At 40.2% G+C, this 16902-nt stretch overlaps 1 protein-coding gene and 1 long non-coding RNA gene across 3 annotated transcripts in view; one reads left to right on the forward strand and one right to left on the reverse strand.

Moving 5' to 3' along the window:
- The window catches only part of PSD3 (pleckstrin and Sec7 domain containing 3), an 857533-nt gene that overhangs the window by 117878 nt on the left and 722753 nt on the right, over window positions 1-16902 (forward strand). The window lies entirely within an intron of this gene.
- The window catches only part of LOC143974626 (uncharacterized), a 133151-nt gene continuing 127991 nt past the window's right edge, over window positions 11743-16902 (reverse strand). The window contains exons 3-4 of the long non-coding RNA XR_013272256.1: window positions 13884-13940; window positions 11743-12301 (exon numbers count right to left, since the gene is read on the reverse strand). This is a non-coding gene — a long non-coding RNA (uncharacterized LOC143974626). The remainder of the gene's footprint in view (window positions 12302-13883; window positions 13941-16902) is intronic.

Genomic DNA, 16902 nt, shown 5'->3' on the forward strand with positions numbered 1-16902 from the left:
TTTCAAGCCTCTGTGGCAGGCTTGGTTCTGGTCCGGGTGTTGTGGTCCACTTGAGCCCACGCTCAGGTGGACTTTAAATGAGCAGGAAGAGAGCCCAGGAGAGCTCTGGCCTGAGACTCAAAGGAATCTCAGAGAGAGAGCTCTGCTTGGATTTAGAAAGAAGGTTTGCTTTATCGCATGCGTTTTGGGTGATGGAAACCAGCCCCACACCTTATAGAGAGGAGACTACTGTATAGTTTAGCACCGGACGGCAAGGATTTACTGTTTTTTGTTTGTTTTCATGACTTTACAAACCTCTTCTAAATAAAGCTGGCAACCCGCCAGATTTTAAAGAAATTGCCTGCACACTGATCTTAATTTCCAGAAAAGGTGATCCCCATGAGCTAATCTCCCACAGCACATATACAGTAAACACTTTCATTCTTATGGCCCGTACACGCAATCCAAATATCGTACGACAGATCATATGACCTTTTTCACTTAATAGTCGCAAGTAGAAATTAAATAGGTAAATAAAGTCATGAAAATTCTCGTATGACAGAAAAAAAAAGTAAGTGATGTCATGTGTTGTAGTTTATTTGTATTGTATTTTTGGACGCCAACTAAACGAAAATCGTAAGATCTGGTTTAGTACGAGGAAAATTCTTGTGCTTGTCTGGTCGAATAATATTGGGTGAACCTTCGTGATCTGCTCCCGAAAGTAGTGTACACACAATCCGAAAATCGTACGATTCTTCCTCGGACGACAGTTTTCGTACAATGTTCGGATCGTGTGTACGGTCCATTTGTTTTGACATGTCTGCGACAAGGTCATTGAAAACTAGCACTGCATCAGCATTAAGAAAGCCGTAGGTAAATAAGACCCATGTCGTGTTTGTGTTATTTACCCCCAAGTACCACTTATTCACCCCCAGTACGAGTTATTTACCCCTGCCTCACTGTTTCCTAGGCTGCTGTTGGCTGAACAGTTTCATTGGTCACTAGAGAGTGGGGGGCCGCAAGCATCATAGAAATCAATGATGCCAGTCAGGGCATCATTTTAGGACTCCACCCTGTAAATGATGTAACAGGGGTGAAGTCCTAATTTGCTTATAGAGAAATCCAGTTCCCTATTGGGTGCATCTGTAGGGGAGGGGGACTGTGCTTATTTGTTGTTATCGGTATAATGGCAATTACCTATGAGACAAAGCACATCCCCCTCTCCTACAGTCAGATCAGCTTGATGGGGAACAGTGACGCTGAGCCAGCACGTCATCGGCAGTGGCAGGAGGAAGGAGTGGTTGAAAACATAAAGATGTACGGGAGTGGTCTTCAGAGGCTGTGAACACTGCTGTTTTTTGCTTATACAATATAATACAGTATAGAGATTTGACAATGAACTGAGAACTTGGCTCTATCCTGACTTTAAGTGAAACTTCTACCTTTGATGGGAGAGTAGAGAGATCTGTGCACTAATGGGCTTACTGAGAGACTGAACGTGGAGCCAACAATTGTTTCATATTGTTACTTTTGACCGTGGGATAATATTTATGTTTAAAGCGGAATTAAATGGTTTCAATAAACAATTTTTTTTACATTTCTTCAGTTACTTCCTGGTTTCCAGGCCTAGGCAAAATTATTCATAGACAACTTTATTATAGCATCATAGCAGTAACCTCAACCAAAATTCTGACATATTTCGGCCTAAGCCTTCATCATGGCATCCTATGATGGCCGAAACGTGTCAGTTTTTGGATGATGTTACTGCTATAATAAAGTTTTCTATGAAGAAGCTCTCGAATTGCTGGCTTGTACATGTTATGGATCCGTTGCGAATTTAATTAGCCAGAGCACCGACCACTCTGCAAATTAACTTGCTATATAGTGGTAGAGCTTGGGTGAGTTTTCTTTTGTTACCAGGCAAAATTATGGTATAAATCTCAGGAGACTTCTGGAGAGGAGGAGGGGCTTTCTCCACTAAGCACACCCTCCTGCCCGAGCTAAGGGCAGATGAATTCTAGGAAGTAAATGCTATATGAATCATCTGCCTATACGTAAAGTGATTGTAAAGGTGTTTTTTTTAACCGCTTAAGGACCGCCTCCTGCATATTTACGTCGGCAGAATGGCCAGGCTGGGCACATCAACTTACAGGTACGTTGCTCTTTATGTGCCCAGCAACCCGGTCCTGAGCTCCGTGACCGTGGCCGCGGGACCCGCGGACCCAATCGCCGCTGGTGTCCTGCGATCGGGACACAGAGCTGAAGAACGGGGAGAGGTATGTGTAAACAAACCTCTCCCCGTGCTTCCTAGTGTGGCTGTCACTGATCGTCTGTTCCCTGTTATAGGGAAAGAAGATCAGTGATGTCACATGCCAAGCCATGCCCCCCAACAGTAAAAAAACACACACACGTCACACTTAACCCCTCCCCCCGCTCCCTGGTGGTTAACCTCTTCACTGCCAGTGTAATTTACACAGGAATCAGTGCATTTAGCTGTAAATGACAATGGTCCCAAAAATGTGTCAAAAATGTCCGATGTGTCCGCCATAATGTAGCAGTCACAATAAAAATCTCTGATTGCCGCCATTACTAGCAAAAAAATAAAATGATTAAAAATGCTATAAAACTATCCCCTATTTTGTAAACGCTATAACGTTTGCACAGACCAATCAATAATTGCTAATTGTTTTTTTATATATTTTTTGGGGATATTTATTATAGCAAAAAGAAAAAAATAATGCAATTTTTTCAAAATTGTCGCTATATTTTTGTTTATAGCGCAAAAAATAAAAACCGCAGAGGTGATCTGAAATGCTGGAGGGTGTTTTTCAAAGTGAATATTCAGCAAAATAAAGCTCAACGAAGGTATGAATGGATGGGGAAGGTAGTGGTGCAGTTTAGTTCCACTTTAACTTTGATTTGTGAAGTACATGTGTGTGGCGGAGTGGCAAATGTTGGTGCTACACCACCACACACACATACTTCACAAATCGAAGTTCACATGATTATGTGCAGGTTGTGTGCTGCATTCACTGCCTCTGCACTCAGGTGGCACAGTGGTGTAGTGGGTAGAAATCTTGCCTACCAGTAAAAAGGGTTGCTGGTTCGAATCCCAAGCACGACCTAGCTGTCCGGAGTTTGCATGTTCTCCCTGTGCCTGTGTGGGTTTCCTCCCACACTCCAAAGACATGCTGGTAGGTTATTTGGCTTCTGTCCGAAAATTGGTCCTAGTATATGAATGTGAGTTGGGGACCTTGGATCATGGGCTCCTTGAGGGTAGGGACTGATGTGAGTGTGTTTTGTATGTGTGGAGCACTGTGTAAATTGATGGTGTTATATGGGTACCTTAAATAAATAATAATAGATGAGCATCTTAATGAGACACAATGTACAGCAGGGCTTGACAAATTTGCTTGGAATCTAGGAGCCAGCTAAAAATAAGCCCCCTATGTGATAGCATAGTGCAGATGACAGGTATATTAGCGCTCGTTAAACATCACTGCACTTTTTCAAAGCTAATCAACAGCGCTAAACCCGAATATTATCAGCCCTGGTTCACATTGCAGCGTTTTGCCATACATTTTAACATGCCAAATTGGCGGCGGTTGCCGGCAATGGCACCGACCAGCACAATTTCATTCCTGCTGTCAGTGTGAACCTGGACTCAATGTCATTCTTATGAGGTGAGATCACCGCTATGATGGTCCTGGACATCCAAGAGAGAGCCTAGGACACTTGTTGGGTGAGGGCCCATTACAGAATATGTGAAAAGGAATCGCTGTATAACAAGAAAGCCAACAGCTTATCCTGAAGGTGTAAACAAACTCCCAGTTGCTTTAGCAGGCAGCAGTCTCTATACACAAGGGTGCTGTGACTGACCTCAAAAGCCTCACAGTGGCAGCAAAATGGTTAAAGCAAGCCATTCCTGACCTCTCTAGTGTTTTTATTGTGAAGTTATTCCTTCTCAAAGATCCTGATGGTGAGGAGATGACTTATAGCGTAACTCACCACTCGTCAAATATCCTCAGAAAAGAGATCCACCATGGATCAATTTTCAGAGGGGCAGAGAGGGCTGTTTCACATTTGAACCAGACCTTAGAGACACCTGCTGGTTGTTTACATTAGAGCAGGGATATGCAATTAGCGGACCTCCAGCTGTTGCAAAACTACAAGTCCCATCATGCTCGGCTCTGGGTGTCATGCTTGTGACTGTCAGAGTCTTGCTATGCATCATGGGACTTGTAGTTCTGCAACAGCTGGAGGTCTGCTAATTGCATAGCCTTGCATTAGAGGAATGGCAGGCTGCCAAATTTCTCGTCTCATAGAAAAACTCATTACCTGTGTTTTGAAAAATGAATTACTTTACAATGCTTATAGATACAGAGATGACTGTTTTACATAGGTTTTTCTGTTTGTTCAGAATATGAAAATACTTTAGTGTGCATGATCATGGATAGAAGGTATGCGCTATAAAAACGTATTCATTTGGGCATACCTCTATGTCCTGTGATTTCCCTCTGCTGTGGCCATTCTGGTAAAATAAATCACCAATAAATGGCTGCCAATTTTACCAGCTCCCACCCTGGTTTGTATTGGTGCATACTGTAGATTCAGTCTCTAATTATTGAAAAAATACAGTTATCTGTTGAATTAGTCTCTTCAGAATAGCCAAAAATGGCTTGTAATTATTTTGTAAAGAAAGAACAGACCCCAATCAAAGATGTGTGCATTGCTGCCTTTTGTAAGTTCTAATTTGTTATTCTTGTATAATCAGGTTTTGTTTGTCTGCATGACTGTATAAATAGCTGATAGACTTTAGTGGAATCCGCAGGAAGTCATTTCCTTTGCGCATCTGGTCCTTTTCCCTATAGGCTGCTCTGCAGACCCTTATAAAAAGCAGTCATGTGAAATATCATTCTGTCATTTTTTTTCTTTAACAACTGTACGTTTGTTCCGGTATTCCTATTTGCCATCTGTGAATGTTTCAAACATCCAATGTACTGGGGCAGAAGTGTATTTTAAGTACAATTCATGCTATCTGCCAGCACCCAGGGTTTTTACCATAATATGCAAGTATTGCACATTATGGCAGACTTCCCAAAGCACCCCACTTCAGTGCTGCGGCCACCATGTTGTCCCTTTCTGCCCCATTGCTGCCACTGACCTCTTCGTCTGCTCCTCTTCCAGATTCGGTGTCTTTGACCATCTTGAATGACTGACACCGGGGTCACATAACTCCACTTTAAAGTGACATTAAAGGCTTAAAAAAAAAAAAAAAAAAAAAAAATATATATATATATATATATATATATGTTATATCTTCCTGCTCTGTGCAGTTGGTTTTGCACAGAGCGGCTCTGATCCTCCTCTTCTCAGGTCCCTGGCCGACACTCTTGGCCCCTCCCTCCTGCCCAGCGCCCCCACCCTGCAATGGGGGCACCCAAGCAGGCTCACGTCCGATCCAAGACTCAGCTCCACCCCCCCCCCTCCTCATTGGCTCACTGGCTCAGCCAATGATGAGGGAGAGTCCCTGGAGAGCCGAGGTTCCTGTGCACATCCTTGGATCGTGATGGGGCTCAGGTAAGTATTTGGTGGGGGTGGCTGCTGCACAGAGAAGGTTTTTTACCTTCATGCATAGAATGCATGAAGGTAAAAAAAAAACTCAAGCCTTTAGAACCACTTTAGATTACATGACAACATATATATTGGGGTAGGTCTTATTTTACCCTGTTATTTTATTTTTCCTAGTTTTTAAAGCGGGAGTAAACCCGTTGACGTTTTTTTTTTCTGACCTGCAAGGGAAAAGTCATAATGAGCTAGTATGCCCTTGGCGTGTCTTCCAGGTATCGCAGCTCCGGCGCTGTGAGTGGCCAGAGCCGCGATATCGTCACGTGGGAGATTTCTTTCCGACACTGTCCGGCGTCTGCTGGACTTTCAGCTGATAATCCCCTGTGCACATACACCGCTGCAGTCAGCGGCGCATTGCGAGGGGAATATCTCCTAAACCGTACAGGTTTAGGAGATATTTTTTTTACCTACAAGTAAGCCTTATTATAGGCTTTCCTGTAGGTAAAAGTTTTAAAAAAAGACTATACAACCACTTTAATTCTATGTTCTTATACCTGACTGTTATTAAAATAAAGAATAATGCATTTGAGTTTCTTTTCATTATTTTAAATGTATAGTACTGTGGCTACATAATGTTGATGAAATATAGGATAATGTATGAGTTGTTTTACACCACATTTAATTCACTTATATGTCTGATGGTTTGTGACTATGTTACTGATATATAGACTAATATATGAGCGATTGTTTTTATTTTTTTATTTTTTAATTTTTTATTTGGCTGTTTTATGGTAATATATAATACCCAATATTTATATTTTTACACAAGAAATATGTAACTAACATGTAACCCTTTAGAATGTAAGCTCTATGAGCAAGGCCCTCCTGTCCCTTCTGTATTGAACTGTACTGTAATTGTGCTGTCCCCCTCTACATTGTAAAGCGCTGCGTAAACTGTTGGCGCTCTATGAATCATGTATAATAATAATAATGTAACTACTTTGTATGAAAATCACAATTTTTGCTAATTCTTTTCAGTAGAAATCTCCATAATCTGTAGTAGTATAAACAAATGATGAATAAATGAACTTTTTTGACCAATCCAATTATTTGATTGTCCACATTATGCCCTAAAGTTTTTCAGTGAAAGCATTCTCATTAAACAACACAAAAAAAAAAAATCTGAATATAGGTAGGTACAGTTAGGCTCGATTCACACTAGCGTGTTTTTTGATGCATTTTGCATTTTGCAGCAATGCAAGGAAATTTTTTAACATGGGTTCCTATGGAACATGTTCACATCAATGCATTTTTGTGCCTCTGCGTTTTTGGAAAGGGTCGGGGACTTTTTTTCATGCAAAATGCAGCGTTTTGCATGTAATAGAAGTCAATGGACCTGCATCAAAAACGCAAGTACCGCGATTTGCGTTTTTTTTTCTTCATTTTTTTTCACTGTATATATCTGGTTGCTAAGCAACCACAGTGTAAAAGAGAAAAAAAACGCAAAACGTGGCAAAATCGCAGTAAAACCGCGGCAAGCACCGCAAAAAGCACTGCAAAAACACTCAAAAGCAACATGCATAGATGTGAATCGAGCCTTAATCTAGCTGTACACATGGGGATTTGAACAAATGCTGACACAGACAACTACTACTCAGTGACATATGATCTTTTTATTGCTACCTGGGTCTTAGTGGGAGACAGACTGTGAACACAGATGTTGTGTATTCAGGGACACACAACCGGACCCACACAGATGTCATATTTGAACAAAGCATCTGTGTAGCCGTTGTGTCCCAATTGACATCGGTGGGACTGCCTGCATGGTGATGCATAGAAAACCTGTGCATCCTGGTGTGAGTACACAAGGCCCTCGCACTGGGCTACTGTATAGTATGCCCTGTGTGAGCAAGGCCTCAGGCCTAGTTCACAGTTATGCATTTTTTTTAGTTTTGCAGAAACACACTACAGTCCATTTAACATGCTTTTCTATGGATGAAGTTCACATCTGTGCATTTTCTGGAAACTTTTTTCTGGTTTTTTTTGGTTACATAGACTTCCATGGATCAAAAACGTGTAATGAAAAATGCACCTGGAATATGCAAACTGCAACCTGCACAGGTGTGAATCGGGCCTTAGACTAAGGGTCCTTTCACAGTGCTGATCCGCCCCGTGGATATCCGCTTGCTCAGTGGGGGATCGCCAGAGTGATCTCCGCTGAGCAGGAAGGTGACAGGTCTGTCTCTGTACACTGCGCAGGGACGGACCTGTCACAGCGCCGCTCTCCCCTATGGGAGATCGGGTGACGACGGACCACAGTGTCCGTCGTCACCCGATCCGGTCCGATGACAGATGGAAAAATATACTTTTTTCTCCGTCACACTTTTTCGGATTGGAGCGGCTCGGATATCAGCGGACATCTCACCGCTGACATCCGACGCTCCATAGAGCTCTATGGAGCATCCGTTCAGGTCCGCCTGAAAAACTGAAAAAACTGACAGGTGGACCAGAACGGATCGTCCATGTGAAAGGGGCCTTAGGCTTTTCTTCCACTGTAACTTTACTCTGAGGGGACAGTGAACTAAAATGAATACCATAAAAAGAATTATTTCCATAATTAGACCAAATATAGAACATATTAATTGCAAAATCCCTATGGAGCAAGCTAATGCATGATTTGTCAGTTAAATCTTTTTACAGCGTTATTCTCTAATGAATTGTCTACTAACCAATTCCTGGTTTATTCAGAGAAGCTGTCTTTGCTCATAGTGTTGCCTGATAGGAGTTCTTAGGTCATACCCTCTAATTAGTTTCTCTTACCTTTTAGAACATTAGGCTCCTATGTAGAAACTTCAGAACAACCTATTATATTCAATTAAGTGGAAATAGCTTTACATTGCATCCCAGTTCATTACACTGTTTCCACACCCTATGGTTCATAAGGCTAGTTCTTCCATAGATTTTGCAATTAGGGAATGGTTTCTTGTGTAGACGTTTATGTAAGCTCGTGTTGGCATGTGTGTCAACTGTGTAATGTGCCAGTGTTTCCCCAGGCAATTCCTAATTATATCTCAGCATGTGGAGAACGCATTTACAAATAGGATTCTTTTAAGGTTATTTAATAAAGGATCGTGGTGTGTTAAAACAGTTTGTACTTGGCCTGTGCCAGTATAAGGCCTGGTTCACACTTAGGCATTTTTTTTTTGGCATTTTCAGTTTTGCAGAAACACACTACAGTCCATTTAACATGGGTTCCTATAGATGTTGATCACATCTGTGCATTTTTACGGAAGGGACTTCGATGGATCAAAAGCATGTACTGAAAAACGCAAACATGCACCGGGAATATGCAAACTGCAACCTGCATAGCTGTGAGTAAGGCTGGATTCACACCTAGGCATTTTTTGTGCTTTTTGCATTTTGCAGATTTGCACTACAGATCGTGTTCCATAGGAAACCATGTTAAATGGGCTGTAGTTCAAATCTGCAAAATGCAAAAAGCACTAAAAATGCACAGGTGTGAATCCAGCCTTAGGCTGGATTTACATAGTGCTTTTTGCATTTTGCAGATTTGCACTAGAGTCCACTTACCATGGTTTCCTATGGAACATGTTCTGTAGTGCAAATCTGCACAATGCAAAAAGCACTAAAAATGCCTAGGTGTGAATCCAGCCTAATGCCCCGTAGAAATGATCCGAATATCGTACAACCGATCGTACAACTGTTTTCGGTTAATAATTGCAAGTAGAAATTAAATAGCTAAATAAAGTCACAAAAATTCTCGTACGATAGAAAAAAGAATCGGAAGTGATGTCATGTGTTGTAATGTATTTGTATTGTATTTTCGGACGACAACTATACCGACTAAAGGAAAATCGTACGATCTGGAATCGTACGAGGAAAATTTCCGTGCATGTCCGATCAAATAATATTGGATAAACGGTCGTGAATCGGCTGTCGAAAGTAGTGTACACACGATCCGAAAATCATACGATCCTTCGTCGGACGACCGTTTTCGTACGATATTCGGATCGTGTGTACGTGCCATAAGGCTGGATTCACACCTATACATTTTTTAGTGCTTTTTGCATTTTGCAGATTTGCACTACAGAACATGTTTCATAGGAAACCATGTTAAATAGACTATAGTGCAAATCTGCAAAAAGCACTAAAAATGCATAGGTGTGAATCCAGCCTAAAGGTCTGCTGAGTTTGTGTAGGTGAGCAACTAGTGAGTCCACTCACAGGTAGTGAATTTGCAAATATGCTTGATGTGAAAAATTATTTCTAACTCCTTGTACTTACAGACCTGACTCCTTTGACTTGTGTTTATGAGGTTTATTTTGATAATTATTTATTATATACTATTTTTATTGAATAAACAAATTTAACTATTTCACAAGCACGCCTTCTTATTACAGTGTTGTCATTATTTAGCCACTTGAAGACCAAGGACCTATTAGGTACACCCCGCAGGACTTGAAGAGCTTGTAAACTGCTGGTGGTAAAAAAAAAAAAAAAATCCTGCAAGGCAATGTCATATTGTGCTAGTATGCATCGCATACTAGCACATTATGAGAAACTTGCATGCGCACGGGAGCTGCCATTTCCTGCAAGGTCCACCACTGTAAGCTGGCCCTTCAGAGTACATGCGTTGAAGATGTAATCGGCTGCATGCACTCTGAATATCTCCTAAACTGCAAGTTTAGGAGATATTCACAGTACCTACAAGTAAGCCTTATAACTGAGTTTACAACCACTTGGAAATTTGAACTCTAGCCAGGTGTAAAAGGGGCAAATCAATGTGGTCTGCTTTCATAAATGCATGATTAAATCTATTACATTCAAGCAGTTTAAAGTGATGTTATAGGCAGGTTTAAAAAAATAAAATAAATAACATGTTATACTTACCTGCTCTTTGTAATGGTTTTGCACAGAGCAGCCCCAATCCTCCTCTTATTAGGTTCCCCTCCCTCCTGTCAAGTGCCCCCATAGAAAGCAGCTGGCAATGGGGGCACCCAAGCAGGCTCGCTTCTAAGCTGCTTCTTTGTTTCTCCATTTACACACATCTCAGCCCTGCTCTCTCCTTATTGGCTCACTGTCTGTCTTGTCTCAGCCAATGAGGTAGAAGAGACCCGAGCTGCTGCTCTCGTGCACATCGCCTTGAGCATGTACAACCACTTTAAAGTGGAAGTCCAGGCTAGAACTAAGCTTAAAATGACTCCCAGCTACCTTCTACCTCCTATACTAACTACCCTGTAGAAAGAAGATGTTTATACTTGCCTATTCTCATAGCACTTTGGTCCAGTCACGTGATCTCCCTAGCAGCCAGCTTCCAGGGAGAAGAGAGAGCGCTGACAGTGGATGGAATGCCTGAGCTGTGACGTCACCCATGGGCCTACTATGAAGCATTTATTGCCGGCAGTCCCTCCTCTCCCCTGAAGCCGCAGCTAGCTGACACATGGGAGCTGTGATGGGATTGGAGCCCCCTGACAATAGGAAAGTATAAGTGGGTTCCTTATACGGGCTAGTTAATATCTGTGTTAAAATGTGGTTGGCAGCAGTTTTAAGCTTAGTTAGTTCTAGTCCAGACTTCTACTTTAAGACTCCTTTCACACTGTGCCGCCCCGCTCCTTCACCGCTCCAAAGAAGCTGCTGGCAGGACCATTCCTGATGTCCTGCCAGCGCACTGCCCCAGTGTGAAAGCCCTCAGGTTTTCACAATGGAGCAGCTGTTTGAAGGTAGATTGCAGGCGCTATTTTTAATGCTATAGCGCCTGCAAAACGCTCTCAGTGTGAAAGGGGTCTAAGTACTTGAATGTGACCTGGTATCCGCCCCTTGCAATCTCTGTTGAACATAGCTGGAGTGTGAGAGGTAAGAAGCAGTACAAGGAGCTAATCAGTACAAGTGCGGACAAGAAGTATGCTTATAGGAGAAGAAAGCAGAGTGACAGATGAGCTCATCACTGTGCTTCTTCTCTTTTCAATGTCCAATAACATACTGAGAACAACCTGGGCTCAGGGGAAGTGTCTCGAATTATATTTGCCATCAGAGTGATTACATCTAGCGCCAGAAAAAAAAGCACAGACGACTGTGGGTTGAAGGTGAATATTGCAGTAATTCAAACTAAGATATATAAGATAAGATAAGATTTATTGTCATTGTAAATAAATTGACAAAGCAATTACAATATCATTCCTCATAATGTATAAAAACATAAAAACAATACTTCACACACACATTCACAAAACATATGTACATTATATTAGATGTAAAAGAATATAAACCATTCACATCATTATGGGAAAAAAAGGTTATAAGGCCCTAGATTAGTGAACAATAACCCAAGCTGTTGTTATTTTTTCATATTTTATTGGGGTATTAATTTTATCATTATTTTAAGATGGAGTTTTGCTTCAGCCACACAAGACATACTTAGTTTGTCTCCAATGGACATTTACCTACAGTTCACGCCCCCCAGGAAGCCAATGTCTTTTTGATTCCCAGTCTGTGTAGGAGTCATTGTGGGACGTTTCCTTAGTTCACATGTTCTAATTATCTTCCTTCTTTTTTTTTCCCCAGTAAAAAAAAAAGCTGAAAATAACAACAACATTATGGTAAATAGCACATGCAACATAGCTTAGTGAATTGAGTCTATAGTAACTATTAGGTTACACTGTAATTAACTGCAGCTGGTATTAGCAGATGACGGGCTTTTCCTGACATCTGTTGGTTTCTTCAGCTACAGCTAAACCTGAAAAAAAAAAAAATTGTTAATACAATTTTGTCCTTTTTAAACCCCTATTTAACACCCAGTTAAGCCTAACTATTGGCAAACATCTTGTACTTTTAACTACCTGCCGTTTTAAGAACTGATTGTTATGGCATCAACGGGTTTTTAAAGAATTGCCACTAGTTGCAGATTAGGAAAATGGTGATAATTAAAAGAGAATTAATTAATAATACTCACTTAAAGAAGAAGTAAACCCTAATGTTTTTTACTTCCTTTCTTTTACCCTTCAAACTAAAAGCATAATGTGCTTGTATGCATTGCATACTAGCACATTATGTGACGCTTACCTGTAAACGAAGCCTGCGCTGTCCCCGCTGCAGGCCGCATCCATGTTTGCCCCATTTCCTCCCGGGGGGGGGGGGGGGGGGGGTGCGGACTCCGACTTTGTGACTGGCCGGAGCTGCGTGACGTCACTCCCATGCATGCACATGAGAGCCGTCGGTCATGGCACTCGCTCGTTTATAAATGGCACGGGGGGCCGTTTCTTCACAATGCATGCACCGGTGACATTGGCGCAGTATACCGTAAATATCTTCTGAACTGTGAAAGTTTAGGAGATATTTACAGTACTTATAGGTAAGCCTTGGCAGATTGCGAGCCAGGTGCTGGTCCAGGCTTCTGGGTGGATTCTGACCATATGGTTGAGAACTTTCCAGAGCCTGGATCGGCTCTGTGACGTCAGCCGACAGCAGACTTCAGCCCGCTGATGGCTGAGAACTGATTACAGGAGTGCAGAATTAACTAATTCATAGGAGAAATATAGCCAAAAAAAGCTTTGGCTATACTTTTCCTTTAAAGACTCATAGACAATACTAGTCTTGACGCTTTACAGGTGTTTTTTGCGCTAAAAGTGGCGCTTGTAAACTGCCTCTTCTACTTTCACACCGGGGCGGTGCGCTTGAAGGACAGGAAAAATGTGCTGCAAGCAGCATCTTTGGGGTGGTGCGAGAGTGGTGTATATAACGCTCCTCCACTGCCGCTCCCCTTTGATATGAATGAAGCGCCTTAAAAGCGATTTGAAAGCAGCGCTACGCGGGTGCTTTTAACCCCATCTGTTGGGGTTAAAAGCGTCCCGCTATCAGCGCCGCAATAACGGCGTCTCTTTACCGCTAACGCCAGCACCGCCCAGTGTGAAAGGGGTGTAAAGGAGTCCGTCTGCATTTTTTTTCCCTTGATCATTGCTATTACTTTTAATTTTGTAAATGTTACTGCAGATCATCTTATCGATGGGAGGGGTAACAGTGTGGTTTAAAAAAAAAGATCCACCTTGGGTGTCAAATACATTAGATATGTCACATTCATTCAGTCTTCTTTTTTGTTTTTTTTTATTAGTTACCATATCTACAGTATACTGGACTTGCTAACGTACTTTTAGCAGGGGTTACCTGAGCCTGGAAATTTTTATGGTTTTTAAAATTTTATTTTAGCAGTACCACTGGGGTAAAAAGGTCGATAAGGCCTGTTCTACGCAGTGCGACTTAGAACTATGCTTTTAGGACAGTTTACTTTTCAGTACATGCCCCACCCTCCCCATGTTTCATACCTTTTCACTAAAATGTCTTCCAGCTGGACTCACTTTGTTCCTGTGCAATGGTTGCACCTGCAACAAACAATATACACAAAAAAAACTAAAATAACTTCTATAAAATAATATATATATATATATATATATATATATATATATATACATATATATAGACACACACACAGACACATTGTATGTGTGTATATATATATATATATATATATATATATATATATATGTGTATATATATATATATATATATATATATATATATATATATATGTGTATATATATATATATATATATATATATATATATATATATATAGAGAGAGAGAGAGAGAGAGAGAGAGAGAGAGAGAGAGAGAGAGAGAGAGAGAGAGAGAGAGAGAGAGAGAGAGATATCGTTTTTTTAATTATAATTTAATTTAATAAACAGATTGTCATAGTTCATAATAACCAAAGTCCATCATGTTTCTGTAACAACAGGTTAAAGAAAACAAAACTTTGCTATAAGCAACATCACTTTTTGTACTAGTGTATATTAATGCATACAACTGTAATTACGGTACACTAGAATAAAATCCAAATAAACTAAATACAGTATATTAATTTATATTAGCAACTGATTAATTACTGTATTTAAGTTAGCAATAATGGAGGTATTGGCGCTGCTTATAGTGAGTATAAAATAACGTATATGCCGACCAACCGTGATGATTTCGAAAATAAGTACCGTATATGACAATATATGTGAATATATTGTCAGTTTGGGACAGTAACAATGAAGGTATAAATCCCTAAGCAATACAATTAATTCCTATTTCCAAACAGGCAGAGTGTTATCTGTTTGAGACAGTGAAGATAAAGGTATAAATCCCCAGACAGTGTAATTAAATCCTATTTCCAAGTCGCCTGTATGACCATAAAAATACTCTCTATCCACATTAAAAATCATGTATTATCATAAGGTGAGTACTAACTGATAACCTAGTGTTGGTGATATGTAAAAAAAGCTAACTGAGCAAGAAAATTGCTAATTTACATGTGAATCAAGTGAAAGAAAAAATATATATCAAAATAAATATATATGTATATTGTGTGTGTATATATATATATATATATATATATATTAATAATAATAATAAAAAAATAATATATATATATATATATATATATATATATATATATATATATATATATATATATATATACTTATTTTCCAACCATCGCGGTTGGTCAGCATATACTATTGTGGAGGAATAGTGATTTAAGCTGAAAGATTTTGTATCCAAAAGAGGGACTGACAGTAGCCAGGTTATATGAAATAAGGACGTTAGCTTTATATGACTTAGCATTTGCAGATTGTAAAGTCCAGTAAGTGTCCATGAAAGGTCAGCTGAGAGTAGAGCCGTTATATAATTTAGGCTGCATTGTCTGCCATTACACCATGCTGTATTGCTAAATGTCAATGAAAATCAGTTTAGCAAACTGCATGTTCAGTCTGATTATACCCCGAGGCTTCACCATATGCTTTGCTTCGATCTGGCTCATTGTCATATTTCCTAAGTGTGTGCAAGCTGTCTGTATTTTCACAAAAGTAGAAAGACTTAGTAATTTATGTATTTGAGGAATTGTCTCTTTGGAGGATTCTTATGAGAACCTGTGTAAGATGCGTGTTTTTTTTTTTTAATTAATACCAGAATTATGTATTTTTTGGCAATTTTCTAAATGGTTTCCTGCAATCGCAATTGCAAGAGTAAAATGCTGAGTTGATATTTTTCCTCTCTCTATATCTGTGAATGTGTTTGGAAGGAGGAGTGTTTTGAAAGAACATTATGCAGCAGCCATCTTGGTGTCATTTATCTTGCCAGCACGTGAAATTGTTCCTTTTTCCCTAACTGACAAGCCAGTGCTGGGTCACAACCATCCCAGGTCCAGCAGGCCTGCATTGACACCCATGTCCAAGCTTAGAATTACTACCTGTATTTAGGGATTCCTTGATGTTTTCAATTTTGAGATTCGTTTACACGGGGGGGATTTCCTTATGCTTAATTTTGGTGGCAGCTGGGGTAGTGACAGCAAGAATTAGCCTTCTTCACCACCACCTATGTGTATTTTCTAGGGAATGTAAAATAATTTTACATATATTTTATTAATTACAATCAAGATTAAAAAATGTATTTTAGAGACTTTTTAATCCTTAGAATCTTTCTTTTCATTGCATATGATTACTTTGTATTTTCATGCACAGTCAGCTGTTGGCACATTTTGATATATTTTTTTAGGTCTCCGTAGCTTATTTTTTGTTTACAAAGCTCAATGTCTTAGAATGAGAGTATCCTCCTTATAGCTGGTTCTGTGGTTCCTATGAGAGATGTCCATTCTGTGGTTCCTATGAGAGATGTCCATTCTGTGGTTCCTATGAGAGATGTCCATTCTGTGGTTTCTATCAGAGATGTCCATCCTGTGGTTTCTATCAGAGATGTCCATCCTGTGGTTCCTATGAGAGATGTCCATCCCATGGTTCCTATGAGAGATGTCCATCCTGTGGTTCCTATGAGAGATGTCCATTCTGTGGTTTCTATCAGAGATGTCCATCCCATGGTTCCTATCAGAGATGTCCATCCTGTGGTTTCTATCAGAGATGTCCATCCTGTGGTTTCTATCAGAGATGTCCATCCTGTGGTTTCTATCAGAGATGTCCATCCTGTGGTTTCTATCAGAGATGTCCATCCTGTGGTTTCTATCAGAGATGTCCATCCTGTGGTTTCTATCAGAGATGTCCATCCTGTGGTTCCTTTGAGAGATGTCCTGCCTTCAAGGATATCTTTTCCATGAATTAAATATTCTCACTCGTTCCTACCCATCATATACAATCTGCTTGCATTGCAGTGTTATATATTACACAAATTTATTGTTGTATGAGTATGTACAACAAAATGCACAAAAGGGCACAAACACCTAGTGCTTTGTCTACAGCACTATATTATAAGACAAAAGATACAAAATGTACTCAAAAACCAAAGTAGATAGCG

This window comes from Lithobates pipiens, unplaced genomic scaffold, assembly GCF_037356315.1.
Source record: "Lithobates pipiens isolate NorthernLeopardFrog02 unplaced genomic scaffold, aLitPip1_a1.2 Scaffold_13, whole genome shotgun sequence".
In the NCBI taxonomy this organism is placed as follows: Eukaryota; Metazoa; Chordata; class Amphibia; order Anura; family Ranidae; genus Lithobates; species Lithobates pipiens.